Below are 14,530 nucleotides of genomic sequence, written 5' to 3'. Positions count from 1 at the left end.
CTGTATGCGTATCACTTACCACCAGGCGCACGAAGAAACCCGTGCCAAGCAGAAAGATTTTTAAGGGCTTACGTACGTCATAGCACTTATGAATGACATAAGTATTTGTAAATTCAAATTGATTTGAGACATGATTTGTAATTACGTAGATTCTTGAATAAAATATATAAAACCATTATTACGTAAACATTCTTCAAAGAAATTGTAACTTTGAAATATTGATTAAAACCCGGATCCCAATAAAAAATTCACCATTTTCACGTTCAATTTTTCCTTTTATTATACTAAAATGATATACGACTGTGGATTTAGGTGAATGAGCAAAATTATTTGCTACATAAACCAAAATGATTTTCTTGGCGGATGGCCAAATTCCTTTTTTGTTATCAAAATTATCACTGACAGTTTGAATAAAAATTTATATCATTGTGCTAGATACTGAGTCAATGTACAGTTGGGCACAGATCTCCTCTAAAAAGAGAGCAGCTTAGACTTTACCATCAGTGGCAAAATTTAGTGCAGCAGTTCAAGGAAGTACTGCCACCTTACCTATTTCAGCCGCCAAGCAATAATGTGAGCATAACTTTTGGTGAAATTACAAACACATGGGACTTTTCGTTTTATGTCTAGGATGACGGGCGTAACGATAATGCCGCTCAGATCTTTGCGATTTAAAGCTCTGAGTGGCTCTGTAATTGTTATGGGCAAGCGCGTCCCTTATCACTGAATAGGAAAGAGCGGCTAAAATAATACTACTGAAATAGGGGTTTATTCCCATATGCTCCCCGGTGCAAGAGACCAAGAATAAAATATATTAATATTTTATTCCGACCTGATACTTACAAGTTTATTTTTGGTAGGTACTTGGTCAGTCAACAAAAATAAGTATTTGAGGGTTGTACAGTATTTTATTTACTTTATTATGTCTGATAATTATAACATTAAACGAAGTCTTTAAATATTACTTAAGACTGATTTTTGTTCCTTGTGATTTGCAATATGTCAATATTAATTACCTATCACAACAAAATTAGATTGTCTGTGATAGTTATAACATTTGATCACAATTGCTCAACGAACATTCAATATCAAAACTGCTTTTTATCTTGGCTATACACTTACCTTGCAAATAGAATGATGACCCCTCATTGTATCTGTAAGGTGAGTACAGTTGTACTTAGTACGTTAGGAATTGAAAAATACAGACGGGATCAGTTGGGATTTAAAATTGGCGGTGGATCAGTTTAGGAGATCAAATGAGAATAACCCGAAATAGGGACACAAACAGCTTTATTGAAAACATAATGGAGACAACCTTTTCTGTATCCCACTACAAACCTTTACAAAAATTGTGAAGTGCCTTCGGTTCACCAACGCTTTATTCTCAGACTGGTCGAGTATGATCCGCATTCGATGGTCACTAAACGCCTTATAAACGGCCTTTTGTTATTGATCACGGTAATAAACATAACAATTTTATTGAAAAAAAATCACATGCTCGGGTTTTAACCCGGCGCTCCGTTAATGCCGGGTTAAACTCAGGTTAAAACTCATTAATACCCAAAATCGAGAGCAAAAAAAAATTAAACTAAATATGTGTAAATCGAATTTAATTAATTTAATTATTTACTTTGCATGCCGTAAAATTGGCAATACGTATTGATACAACAATGTTATCTAGGACGTGGGCACACAATAAATGTTGTCATTTGAGTTTTGTTCAAATTTAACAATATTATTACAAAATGTTTATTGCTTTCAGATCTAGAAGATCAACATTTGCCTTTCTGTTTAATCGGTTCGCTTGAAAATCGCATTGAAATAATTCGTAACAAAAAATTTATAGGGCATATGCACTTGAATCGATCTTCGTAAAAATTGAAACGTAATGTGCATCATTAGTAGTGACAAACCCAGGATTGCAAGGTAGGTATTATGTGGAATTTCCTCTTTTTCGTCTCAAGAAAGATTTTTTACGTTGAAATTTGTATTAAGTACTGAATTACATCAAATTCCGTATTTGCCGTTTCCGCGCACGGTTTTGGGCAGAAATAGGTTAAGCTTAGGCAAGTTGATAGAGTTTTAACCCACTGCCCATCTCTGAGTGCGACTATCACATTGACATTAAATTTGTTCTTCAAAAATACCTATGTAGATATTTTTTCACATTAATTATTTACAACATTTTCATTTGAAAATATCATCGTGACAAAGCTAAATTGATTATTAAAATGCATTTTTATCATCTAAGCACGGAGAAGCTACGTAATGAAGTTTTTGTATAAAGCTCTTGTTTCGTAGAAGTTTTAAATGCCATCAATTGAAAATTTTTAATATCCGCAAGAATGTGAATAAAGAAGCGTAAATTTCTACTCCTTATTAAGAAACTAAGGCTCTTGTCGATGTAGTAACCAAGAACTGTGTTCTACGAGTATTAACTTTTTTCTTTATTTGGCCTAAATAACTCCATCCAGGTCTTCCGTTGCCTCTTTCATTTATGGGGCAATGTATACGCATCTTTGATAAGATTCCGCTTGATATTCAAAATTTGCCTTTCAGGAGATATAGTTCACTGTAGTCTTTTATCTTGTACTAAATGTTATTTAATATACAGCTTCTGTGTACTGGGATGACAAATATCCGTGTTAGAGACCGTTCAGCTCTTGCTAGTCTCGATCTAAGATATTTGAATTTTTATTATTTGAGATTTGTAATTATTGTAAATGATAAATGTGTACAAATGTATATTTACAAAGAGACCCGTAGCTTTCCTTGCACATTCTTCTCAGGAGAATTTGCCAAACCAATGACCAGTAAACAAATAACGGACACACTCTATAGCCCCGCACCAGGGAAACCCTGTATCGCGGGTGCCATGGATACACACCTATACAACCACAAATTACACCCAAAGTCACGAGAGAAATAAATGTAGGCCATACAAATATTTTTCATGCATGCGTGGTAACGGAGGCAGCAGGCAGCAAGCAGCACTAGTAGTTTAAATCAATATGACGATTTCAAGTATAATTTGCATACCTATTAAATAAAGAGTTTGACTGTAAATTTTACTTTTGATCTTTCTTTCTAGATACTTGCAGTCTTTTTTTTTGTTTTAACATAATTCTTCCTAACATAAATTACATTTTTATAAATGTACTGTGACGCCAGTGTAAGTCCTGAACTGTGAACTAAAATAATATGTAGAGGGTTATAAGTCGCTATGTATATCGGAAACTCATAACCAGAGATGAAAATGATAAAATGACGAATGGTATAAACTTTATTAGGCCAGCACAGTCAAATCATTTATAGCTATCAAGTGACAGAATGAGCAAAAGGAAAGAAGTTAAACCCACTGTCAATTACTCCTTCAGATAGTCAACCAAACGTGGCAGATTTTTTTATGGTACCAAGCGACGGGATACATAACAATCACGTACCTGGTGGTAACACGCCTGTCCATAACAGCTGTAGTGCCGCTCAGAGCTTTATTTAAATCGCAAAGATCGGAGGAGCACTGCCACTGCACCCGTCACATTGAGACATAACTTGAAAAGTCCTATGTGCCTGTAATTTCACCAGCATATCTATCTACAACATAACTATTCATCCCTTCAAAACCGAAACGCAATAATAGTCACATTACTGCTTGGGGGCAGAAATAGGTAAAGTAGTAGTAGTAGTAGAAATAGGTAAAGTACAGTACTTCCGTGGACGAACTCTCACAAGGAGTTGGCATCAAGAAAGACACAACACAACCTAATAAACTTTATATTATAATAACCTTAATTACGACAACCTCGGTGGCGCAGCTGTAAGCAATCTCGCAAGTAGATAGGGAACTACCGTTTCGATTTCCGGTAGGACCAATTTAGAACCATTTTAGATTAGATTTAGATTGCAATCTTTTGGTATTCTGCTCTTCAATCTCTGTCGACGGTGTAGTTTGCTGTTTAACATTTAATTGCTGATAAAACGAGACAAAAATTAAATAATTTCCATGGTATTTTTAGTAAGGCAACATCGATCATTAGTGACGGAATGAATGAATGTTGTATGACGTAACTAGATTTTAGCAGAATAACAAATATTATCATAATTACAATACAATCTCAGTGGAGTCTCAATGGAATTACAATAATCAGTGGTGTCTCCACGCCTAAGATTAAATCATTATGCTTAAAATTAAATTTAAAAAAAAGGCCTCACACATCCCTACAGTTCTTCCTCTGCCCCTGCTTCATACCCCCTTATACCTTTAGTACAAGTAGCGGGTCTCATTGTAATTCTGTTACTAATTTGTCATACTCTATCTTCAGGCTGTCTAGTCAACAAATATTCTATCTAAGTTAGTACAAACATTGTACAAATCTTACCAACTGTAGTGCCGACCAACCAGTGTACTCACAGCAGACGCCCGATATCTCACCGTCAGAATTTGAGATGCCTGGACTGCCGTGTTAGTGTCCCCACTCTTAGGTATCATAACAGACTAAATTTATTAATGCTTGATATTACAAAACTAATACTAAATCGCGGCATATTTCGCGACAAGTGATTTCACGAAAATTAGCAGAATAAATTGGGCACCTGATATTATGCGGCCACTGTGCCATGATTATTCTGGTTTCTATGTCTTCCGAGTCGTACTATAAAATACTCCGTGATCGCAGCAATAATCATAAAATGGCTATACTTCTTCTGCAATTGAATTACTTTGATATACGATGAACATTTGTTATCGTTGCAATAGCGACGTGATCCCAACTGTCGCGTAAAACCCACATTATTCGAGTGAAATCAATTTGTTTAAAAGTCGTACTTTAATCATAAAAATCGTATTACCACTTTTGCTATCGATAAAACTTAACCAATAGTTAAATAAATATCGATTCACTTTCAAATTCAAGAAGGATGTGTACCCTACAGGTCTACCTAAACAATTTTTTCTCGTATGAAAACATACTTATAAATTCAGTATTTCAATTATAAGAACTATCTTAAGTCATAGTCCAGTGTCACAGAATCCTGTAAAAGTATGAATATGATCGATATAATCAAGGTGATAGCCAGCAGTAAGTGGAGGCCATATTTACCGTAGACAAGACCATAGAAGGAGAAAAGGGCACTAGAGTGGAAACTTGAGAGAAGGGTAGAGCAGACCTTGTCAAATAAAAAAAAATGGATGACGAAGGCTTAATATCAGAAGGAGTGGCATTCATTATAAGAGACCTAGAGCCAGCCTAACCGTGTTGTCAACTGTAGTATATACGAAACGTTACTTCTAAACCTAATATAATATAATACTATAATAATTAATAATAAATATATATTAATATTATAAATTTATATATTATTATATATAAATATATAATAATATTTTTCTAGCAATATGATATTCAATAAATATATATGTAAAACTATATTTGTAATAATTACAACCATTGTATAAGAAAGAAACGGACCTCAAAAGTTCGTGAAATTACAACTATTAATCGTCAAGTGTGCGAAACCGGATTCATTCACTTTGCCATCTTTAGAGATGAAATATTTTCATCAAATTTGAATGGGATCAATACTGAAGTACCCTCTTTCGAACAAAAAATAATCATCAAAATCGGTTCACAAATGCAGTTATCGTGTAACATACATTAAAAAAAACACAGTCGAATTGTGAACCTCCTCCTTTTTTTGGAATATTTTTAACTGATGGTTTGTTATTATTTCTAATACAAAGAACGAATAAACACAAAGAAAAATTCCTTCCGGCAGACGCTCGTTAATGTCCAATCGGATAGAATGATTTTTTCGATAACTTCTTTAAGACCATATTAGAGGGAAAAATCGAAGGAGAGATGGAAAGAGGTCAACGGTAGGCGCAGTTACATAGATAAAATAAAGGAAAAGGCCGGTGTCGAGTTATAAAAAGAGTTCAAGAAGTTGGTTTATAGGAGACACGACATAGACATAACCGGTCGATGTATTTACTATCTCAGCCAGCCGTGAACGCGGGACCTGTAAGAGACCCCTCACGCTAGCGTCTTAGGAGCATCAGCGTCTTGGCAACGCACGCACAGCGTCGACACGACGTCCGCGCGGCGGCGGCGCAACGCCAGCGCAGCGTCAATGAGCGACTGCTTGGAGTCTACTCCCGTTCTTTTGATTAAGTCGACTATTATTTATTTCACAGTAATTGTTTCGGACACAGAACGGGACTAGACCCTCGAAAGAGTCCCGAACGTCCGGTATACATCGCTATGGCGTGGCGTGGCCCCGTGCGGACGTTGTGTCGACGCTGTACGTGTGTTGGTAAGCTAGCACCTAGTGTGGGGGGTCTCTTAAGGGTCCAAAACGTGGGTTTGTTTGATTCAGATCCGAAGAACTAGTTTCATTTTCTATTTGTATCAATCACGAAAGCCTATACGAAACCTTTCCTCTTCGTTCTTAAACGTTTTTAAGTAGTCTTTGTACTATTCAATTTTCGATATAAAACGTAATTGTTTCATAATCGAAGTCAGAGTCAATTAATCTTTAATTTATAGGTAAGCAAATTACACTTGAAATCGTCATACTGATTAAACTCTACTGCTCATTCGTAAGGCCCATTTCCCTGAGAAGAATGGAGCAAGAAACTCTAGGGGTTGCTCTTAGTAAATATAAGCACATTTTGAATACATTTATCATTACAATGTTAAATTTAAACATCTTAGATCGAGATTACCTGCAAGAGCTAAACGGGTCACTACCACGGATTTTTGTCTTCCCAGTATGCAGAAGCTACATAATAACCTTTACTATAAAGTTTTTGTTTCATTATAGTTTTAAACCACGTAAATGGCAAATTTTGAATATCGATCAGAATCTTATTAAATTGCCCCTTAAATGAATTTGAGATTTTATGAAGACGACTGTCAAGAACAGCTAGTTTACTTTTATCGATTTTCGTAAGTTACAGTTTGTATGAAGTGTATATTTTCGTAAATAGGTACACCGTTGTTCATTGGTATTTCAGGGTAAAAAACAGTTTCTGCGTAAAATGGTTGGATTCAACGATCAAATTCCTCAACGATCAAAGTACTATCGATAACTCCTTTGTGAATATTGCCATTCCACCTTATTTTACATTTTCTTTTTTGTCATTCATTCTGATCAGAGATACCTAAAGGTGAACATATGATTTCTTTACATACAAAGCTGCGACCAATCCAGCGTTTCTTTTTAGTGAGTTAGTAAGCTAAAGTTAAAGTTTAACTGCCTCCGTGACCGAACGGCTACCATTCTGGTCTGCCACACAGAGGTCCTAGGTTCGATTCTCAGGCCGGGAGAAATATTTGGTGTGACTTGTGGTTGTCTTTGTGCGTGTCCATGGTCCACGATACAGAGTTTCCCTAGTGCGGGACTATCAGTCCAAAAAGACTTCGCATACGTGGTATAATAGCCATATGCAGTGTTTCATGTTGGTGCTTCTTATCGAATACTTTACAGGTTTTACAATTACGGCTGCCTGTAGAGAGGCAGAAACATTGGTTTGTTTCAAAAAATATATATTGATTGATCGTAAGCGTGAAACACACACGCGGGCGCGAGACAGGCGAACGCGCCCGCGTTCGGTGTGTTGTGGTCCTTATAAATACACGGAAAAGCGGTCACGACCAGACCCGCGCCCGACTCGCGCCCGACCTGCACCCGACCCGCGCCCAACATACGCCCGACTCGCGCCCGCCCTCTGTGTGTTTCACGCTTTAAGCGTAACGAACTGAACACCCGACCATCTGCGGTTATAATTTTGAAAATGGTGTACGAAACAAGTCGTGCACCTGGTGGTAAGCATCTGTCCATAATAGTTACAGTGGCAGTCAGTGTTTTAAACCACAAAGATCAGAGCACTGCCACTGCGCTATTCACCCTGAGACATAAGTGGACAAGTTCCATATGCCTGTAATTTCACCAGCACCATTACCCTTCAAAACCGTAACGTAGTAATGCTCACATTAGCTTTTCTGCAGAAATAGGTAAGGTGGCAGTACTTCCCTGGAGTATTAAGTCTACTACTCTACTGCCACTAAGCTGTCATGAATTCCCTTCTCAAATTGTTAAAACTTGCACCTAAAACAAGGTCCATATGAACACATGTATAATTAGTAAGAACTTTTATAACTTATTACACTACAGTACAATTAATAAATGAATGAACGAATGTTTTAATTTCCAATGTGTAGAAGTCTTGAAAACCTAAGCATATTACCAGCACTCTGAAATAGAACGAGTAAAAAGTGCAGAAAGCAATTTGCAAAGTCCTCGTTAGATGTCCAATAAAGTCCTGAACTTCGTTGCTTATTCTACTAGTTTCAAACTGCACTAACTACCTCGTTAAAACTTTATATGAGTGCTAACTGTGGTACATAGACAAAGCCCATTATCTACCGAGCGGAGAAGAGTTGTGTTTCAGGAACTAATTTTACTTAGTCATTTTGAGAGAACAGCATGGAGATATTAAAATATACATTCGCTAGCGACAATTGCCTCTAAAAACTCAAAGGGTGCTGGTGAAATTACAAGCACATGGGACTTGTCAATTTATGTTCCATATGCAGATAACAAATAAGTAAAGAGAACGGACACTCTCCACCCCTCCGTACCTTTAGATACCGCACCACGTCCCGCACATTGACGGTCACATTGACTGAACGAGAACAAGGCTGTCGGCGAACCGTTTTCACTCTAAGACGGCTTTGATATTTCAGTATAGTTTTCATTTATTCATTACGAAATTTGTACGTTAATTTATAACATAATTTTACGTTACTATTTATAATTACAAAGCACCGGGATAAAAAGATATCTGCTACCTACAAAAAGCAATGAAAAAAGCATAAAAATTCAATAAAGAAAACGTGAAAGATTGCCAAATATCACTTAGTCTAATTGATAAACTAATAACTACTAACCTTCGCTACGGTGCTCAAAAGCTTCTCGGAAAATTGAAACTTATATTTATATTTATAACTGTATTTGTTCTAATATAAAAGGTCTTTAAATTTTTATTGAATTGATATTCAATTATTTTTTGTGAAATTATTCCACTAGTTTGTTATAATTATTAATACAAAGATCGAACACTCAGAAAAAATTACTTCGAACCGGTCGGATTCGAACCGACAGACGTGTTCTAGCTTACCGTGGCTGACGCTATACTAACTAAGCCACGGATCGAACCAGCGGACCTCACGAATTTTTCTATGTGCTTGATCTTTGTATTTGGTTTTTTCAATGACTTTTTAATCGTAGCGCCATCTATGAGAAATCTATGAAAGTTTTATCACCCTGTTAGATACCCTTACAGTCGCTATTCTCTGTATTTTAAATTTTTATTGAATTGATATTCAATTTTTTGTGAAATTATTCCACTAGTTTATTATAATTATTAATACAAAGATCGAATACTCAGAGAATATCTCAGAAAAGGTATAGCGGTATGCTAGACGGTAAGCTAGACGACGTCGGTTCGAATCCGGAAGGATCGAAGGAAGTTTATCTGAGTGAACGCTCGATCGAGAGATCAATATCGAGAACCCGACCCAAAGGCAAGGGCTTTAATAGCCCAAACGTTTGTAACTGGAACAGCCCATTTTATTTCATTTTTCATCATTGTTGCTCGTAAATAATAGTTAAATCTACAACAAAAGTAGGTCATTCTTTGTTCATACAGCCCCAAGGCGGTTATGGATTATTTTTCAGCGCTCCCATCGTCACAGAAAGTGCGGACAAACTACTACTCTTTTTGGGGTCACGTCGCTAGTCTTGTGTGACTAGGGACGCGACCCCAAAAAGCGGTGGGCCTTATTTTTATTAATCAGTTTTATAAAGAACATGCTCATAGATACCTTGGCATACATAGTCCTATGTCATTTTTAAAGAATATCATTAAAACTTGTGTTAGTTTCCAGATTTTTTTTTGTGTTTCTAGGACCATGTCACTTAGAGTCGTATTCCAGAACTCTACTCAATTCTCAAGTCAGGATTTGAGCAGACTTGAGTATGATTTCAAGCACTGGAAATACGACAATAATGGCAAGGACTTGAGTATGATTTCTAGTGCTTTGAATCATACTCAAGTCCTGACTCGAGCATTGAGTAGAGTTCTAGAATACGACCCTTAGTATCATAAAAAAATGTGGTCTTATTGTATTAAAGATTTTTTTTAATATCAAGTAACATGACGAACAAGTCGTGTGCCTGATAGTAAGCTTCACGCCTGTTCATGACAGCTGCAATACCATTCAGAGCTTTAAATTGCAAAGGTCTGAGGGGTCCTGCCACTGCGCGCGTCACCCGGAGACATAAGTTGACAATTCCCATGTGCCTGTAATTCACCAGCACCCTTACCCTTCAAAACCGGAACACAGTAATGCTGACATTATTGTTTGGCGGCAGAAATAGGCGGCGGTACTTCCTTGGAGGAACTCTTTCATAAGTAGCTCTACTGCTTGTAGAGTAATAAATTTGCGAATTGCAGACGTTTGAACCATTAAAACACTGGCCTTTGGCGCGGTATTAAACGCTTCTCTGTTCACATTTGCCTAATTACCGCTCTTACAGCACAATGTACTAGTTCGGCAAAAGGTAAGAAGGGTAAAACGCCTTATAGAGACCCAACAGGTGTGAATCATAAAGTTTCAAAGCGACTCTTGAGCAAAAAATCACCACGAGTAAGTGGCCAATTATCGGATTACTGAAGTGCTAAACAAGTGCTGAGATCGCTACGAAACCGAGACAAATTGATGCAGAAAAAAGAACCCAAGGGAATGTTATATAAGACTCGTTATCGGTCACAGTGGCGCTTTGGCCTTTTTATCCTTCCACTTACAGTATTTAGTACAGAATTAGCCTTTGTCTAGTTTTCATTTTATATTGTTAGTTCGTGAAGCAAACTCAAAATGCTGTTACTATTCTGTTATTAATCCTTCACCCGTCCTATATTAAATTTAAAAAAAATATAAAGTGCTATAGTGCTTAGTTGGTATAGCGTCTGGCACGGTAAGCTAGAAGATGTTGGTTCGAATCTGGCCGGATCGAAGGAATTTTTTTTGAGTGTTCGATCTTTGTGTTAATAATTGTATAATAATAATAATAATAATAACAACTCACACACTCAACATAGCCCCGCTATTAGCTAGAGAAACCCTAGCTAATGGTATATTCTGAGAAATTAAAAAAAAATTTTGACCAGCCATTCTGACGTCAGGATGGCTGGTCGCCTCTTTGTTCAGCATGAAGGGAGCAGATTTTCCAGAAGTATGTATTATCAATAATTGCTACCTATACTCTTCATATCTACATTAATTTAAAAAATACAACCGACTGAAAATTTTGCGAAAAAGTGCCTGACTAAACTAAAAAAGCAAAAGTTTTTAGTTCTTTTTTGCCATAATATAAAGGGCAAGAATTACTTCGAGGTGAACTAGACTGGTGAGATTGCTAATGTATAAAACCGAGAGGGTAGGTAACCATCTTAACGCAATATTAACAAAGAATTTAGTTATTAAAAAATATAGTTGTTAAAAAAATTATATAGTTTTAATTTTTTAGCAAAAGTATGAACAAAATCTTTATCGTAGTTTGTTACAGTGCACTTAAACAGGGCTATTTTATTCGAAGGCTAGTTATTTATAATTTTTGTGTTAGCCTCACATTCTTTGCAAATTCCATTGCACGTTATTTTATTATTCTTATAAATAGAATACTTTTTAAATATCCAACTGTGTGCAATGGGATGAACCTCCCAAATCTTTTCGCGCAAAAGATAGGCGTACTGATGCTTAGGCAAGCGATGTTTCATTCTAAATACAGTCTCAGGTCCATGATTTAACTTTATACGTTTACTTAACGGTTGCATTCGTTCCCACTGATAGGTATAAATAATAAAATTATAAAGTACTGTTTTACTGACTGCTACTTCGTCCTTGTATTCCTTTTTTGATTGATTATCATTAGACAGAATTTTGTTTTGATCTAAATAGCGAACAGCAGGATTATCAGGGCCACTGAAGAAAAAGTCAAAATTTTTCTTTACACACATGTAACAGTGTATATCTATATATATGACTGTAATTTTATAACTAGATATAAAGGGCATGTTTCTTCATTTAGGCATAAGCACCCAGACAGGTCCAATTTAGGTAAACATTTATTAGAAACAAATCATATTTTACCAGATTCCCATTCTTATGAAATCTTACATTTTTACGAAAAAGGACTACGTCTGGGTGCTTTAGAACAGTTGGAAATAATTAGGTACAGCAACAGGGGTTGTATAATAAATGAACAATTGAATTTCGCATCATCACCTTTATTACAGATATTTTCGGGTTTCAACAATAGCAACACTGGGGGTAGCGGGGTATAAATACACCAACCGTTCTGAACGAGCTCACTCCCTCTTCTTCGATGAGGCAATAGTCTTCGACAAAGTCTGGCACAACGGCTTATTTTACAAGCTGTACAATCTCGGCGTGCCTGACCGCCTCGTGTACATTATTCGAGACTTCTTGTCGAATCCGTCTTTCCGCTACCGAGTCGAAGGCGCTCTCTCCTCCCCTCACCCCGTAAGGAGTCCCGCAAGGCTCTGTCCTCTCGCCCCTCCTATTCTCCCTGTACACTAGCGATATCCCGAAGTATCAGTCAGTAAATCTCGCCCTCTTTGCCGACGACACTGAAAATGAAAATGAAAATTTATTTGCTTAAAATATGGTGAAGAAAAGATGGAACAGAGTAGAGAAATAGAGCTCATATTTTACCACATTTGGCATGCAAAATTATACTTATAGTGATTGAATTAAATTGATTAAATTACAAATAATGTCAGTAGACATGCACAAAACAGTTAAAGTTCTAATTTTGTTTCAATACATAGTCAATATATATAATACATTACAAATCTCTTTCTTTTTTATACAAATTTTATAAATCTGAAGTTAATTCTAGTAATGTAGCTATAGTTATTAATTATACATGTTACAAGTAGTTGTAAGCTATTGTCATATCATGCAGAAGTAAAAATAAAAAATAATAATATAATAAATTCATGTCATTGTAGATCAAATCAATTATACTTATAGTCAAATTTGAAGAGCTTTATATGAAAAGAAGTCTGTAATAGAGTAGAAATTTTTCATCAGCTTACGTTTAAATAAATGATTACTATTTATATCTTTTATATTAGAGGGTAAAGTATTATATATTTTCACACACATGGCTCCACATTGTCTCTGGTAGTAACTTAATTTGGTACTACTGTGATTTACTAATCTGTCTGGGTGTCTTACATTTCTGTTGTGAACGTCCCGTGTCCTTTTAAAAAGTTTATAATTATTTTTGACAAAATTGGACACCTCAAAAATGTACATACAAGGCAGTGGTAGTATGTTAAGAGTTTTGAACAAAGGTATACACGATTCTCGAGGTCCCAAGCCACCTATTGCCCGTACACATTTTTTTTGTGCTGCGAGTAATTTATTTGCATCCGTCGAATTTCCCCATATTACAAGCCCTTATCGAAGCATGGAGGCAACGTAGCCATGATAGGCATCTAAAGTAGTAGACATAGCGGAAGTGTCACGTAGTCTCCTTAGAACATAAACATAGCGATTTAGACTATTAATTACTGACTCAATATGTATCTTCCATTCAAACTTGTTATCAATTATAACACCTAGAAATTTATTTCGCTCTATTTCTTCTAAAGTTTGTCCATTGTAATTTATATTTAGTTTCAACTTTTTGTGTCTAACCGTCCCGAATTGAATAAAATTTGTCTTGTTAAAATTCGCTGTCAAATTATTTTTATTTAGCCAATTAATTATTAGTGCAATTGTATTGTTGATGTCAAATTCATACTTTTTATATTTTCCTTATACGGTATAATTATGGATAAGTCATCCGCGAATAAAATGCATTTATGACACGTTACATCAGCCAGGTCGTTTATGTAAAGTAGGAAAAGTAGTGGTCCAAGCACGCTACCTTGAGGCACGCCTGCCCAAGCATTGACTCTATACATATAAGGACTATTAGAAACCATGTGCGAATCCTTATTCAGAGTCCTAATTTCCACCGCTTGCCTCCTATTACAGAGATAAGATGCCAACCACTCCCGAGCCAATCCTCTAATACCAAGATTTTCTAATGTTTGGAGAAGTAAGTCATGGGATACGAAGTCAAATCTGCGGCTCTTATCAAAGAATATACCAGTTGTAGGTTATCCTTTATACACATTTGCGACAATTTCTTGTACCAGATGGAAAACTGCCAAGGAAGTAGACTTATTTTGCTGAAAACCAAATTGTTCTGATTTTATCAAGTTGTATTTGGAAGCAAAGTCTAGAAGCCTCTTTTTCATTGCTTTCTCAAATACTTTGGAAAGCACTGGAACTAATGCTATGGGACGGTAATTGGCCATGTCAGTTTTTGTACCCTTTTTATAATTGACATTTTAAGCAAATCTGGGAAGGTGCCAAGTTCAAATGAC

Source organism: Hyposmocoma kahamanoa, unplaced genomic scaffold (genome assembly GCF_003589595.1).
Source record: "Hyposmocoma kahamanoa isolate Upper Pololo Valley unplaced genomic scaffold, ASM358959v1 76, whole genome shotgun sequence".
Lineage (NCBI taxonomy): Eukaryota > Metazoa > Arthropoda > Insecta > Lepidoptera > Cosmopterigidae > Hyposmocoma > Hyposmocoma kahamanoa.
Note: the sequence above shows the minus strand (reverse complement) of the source record.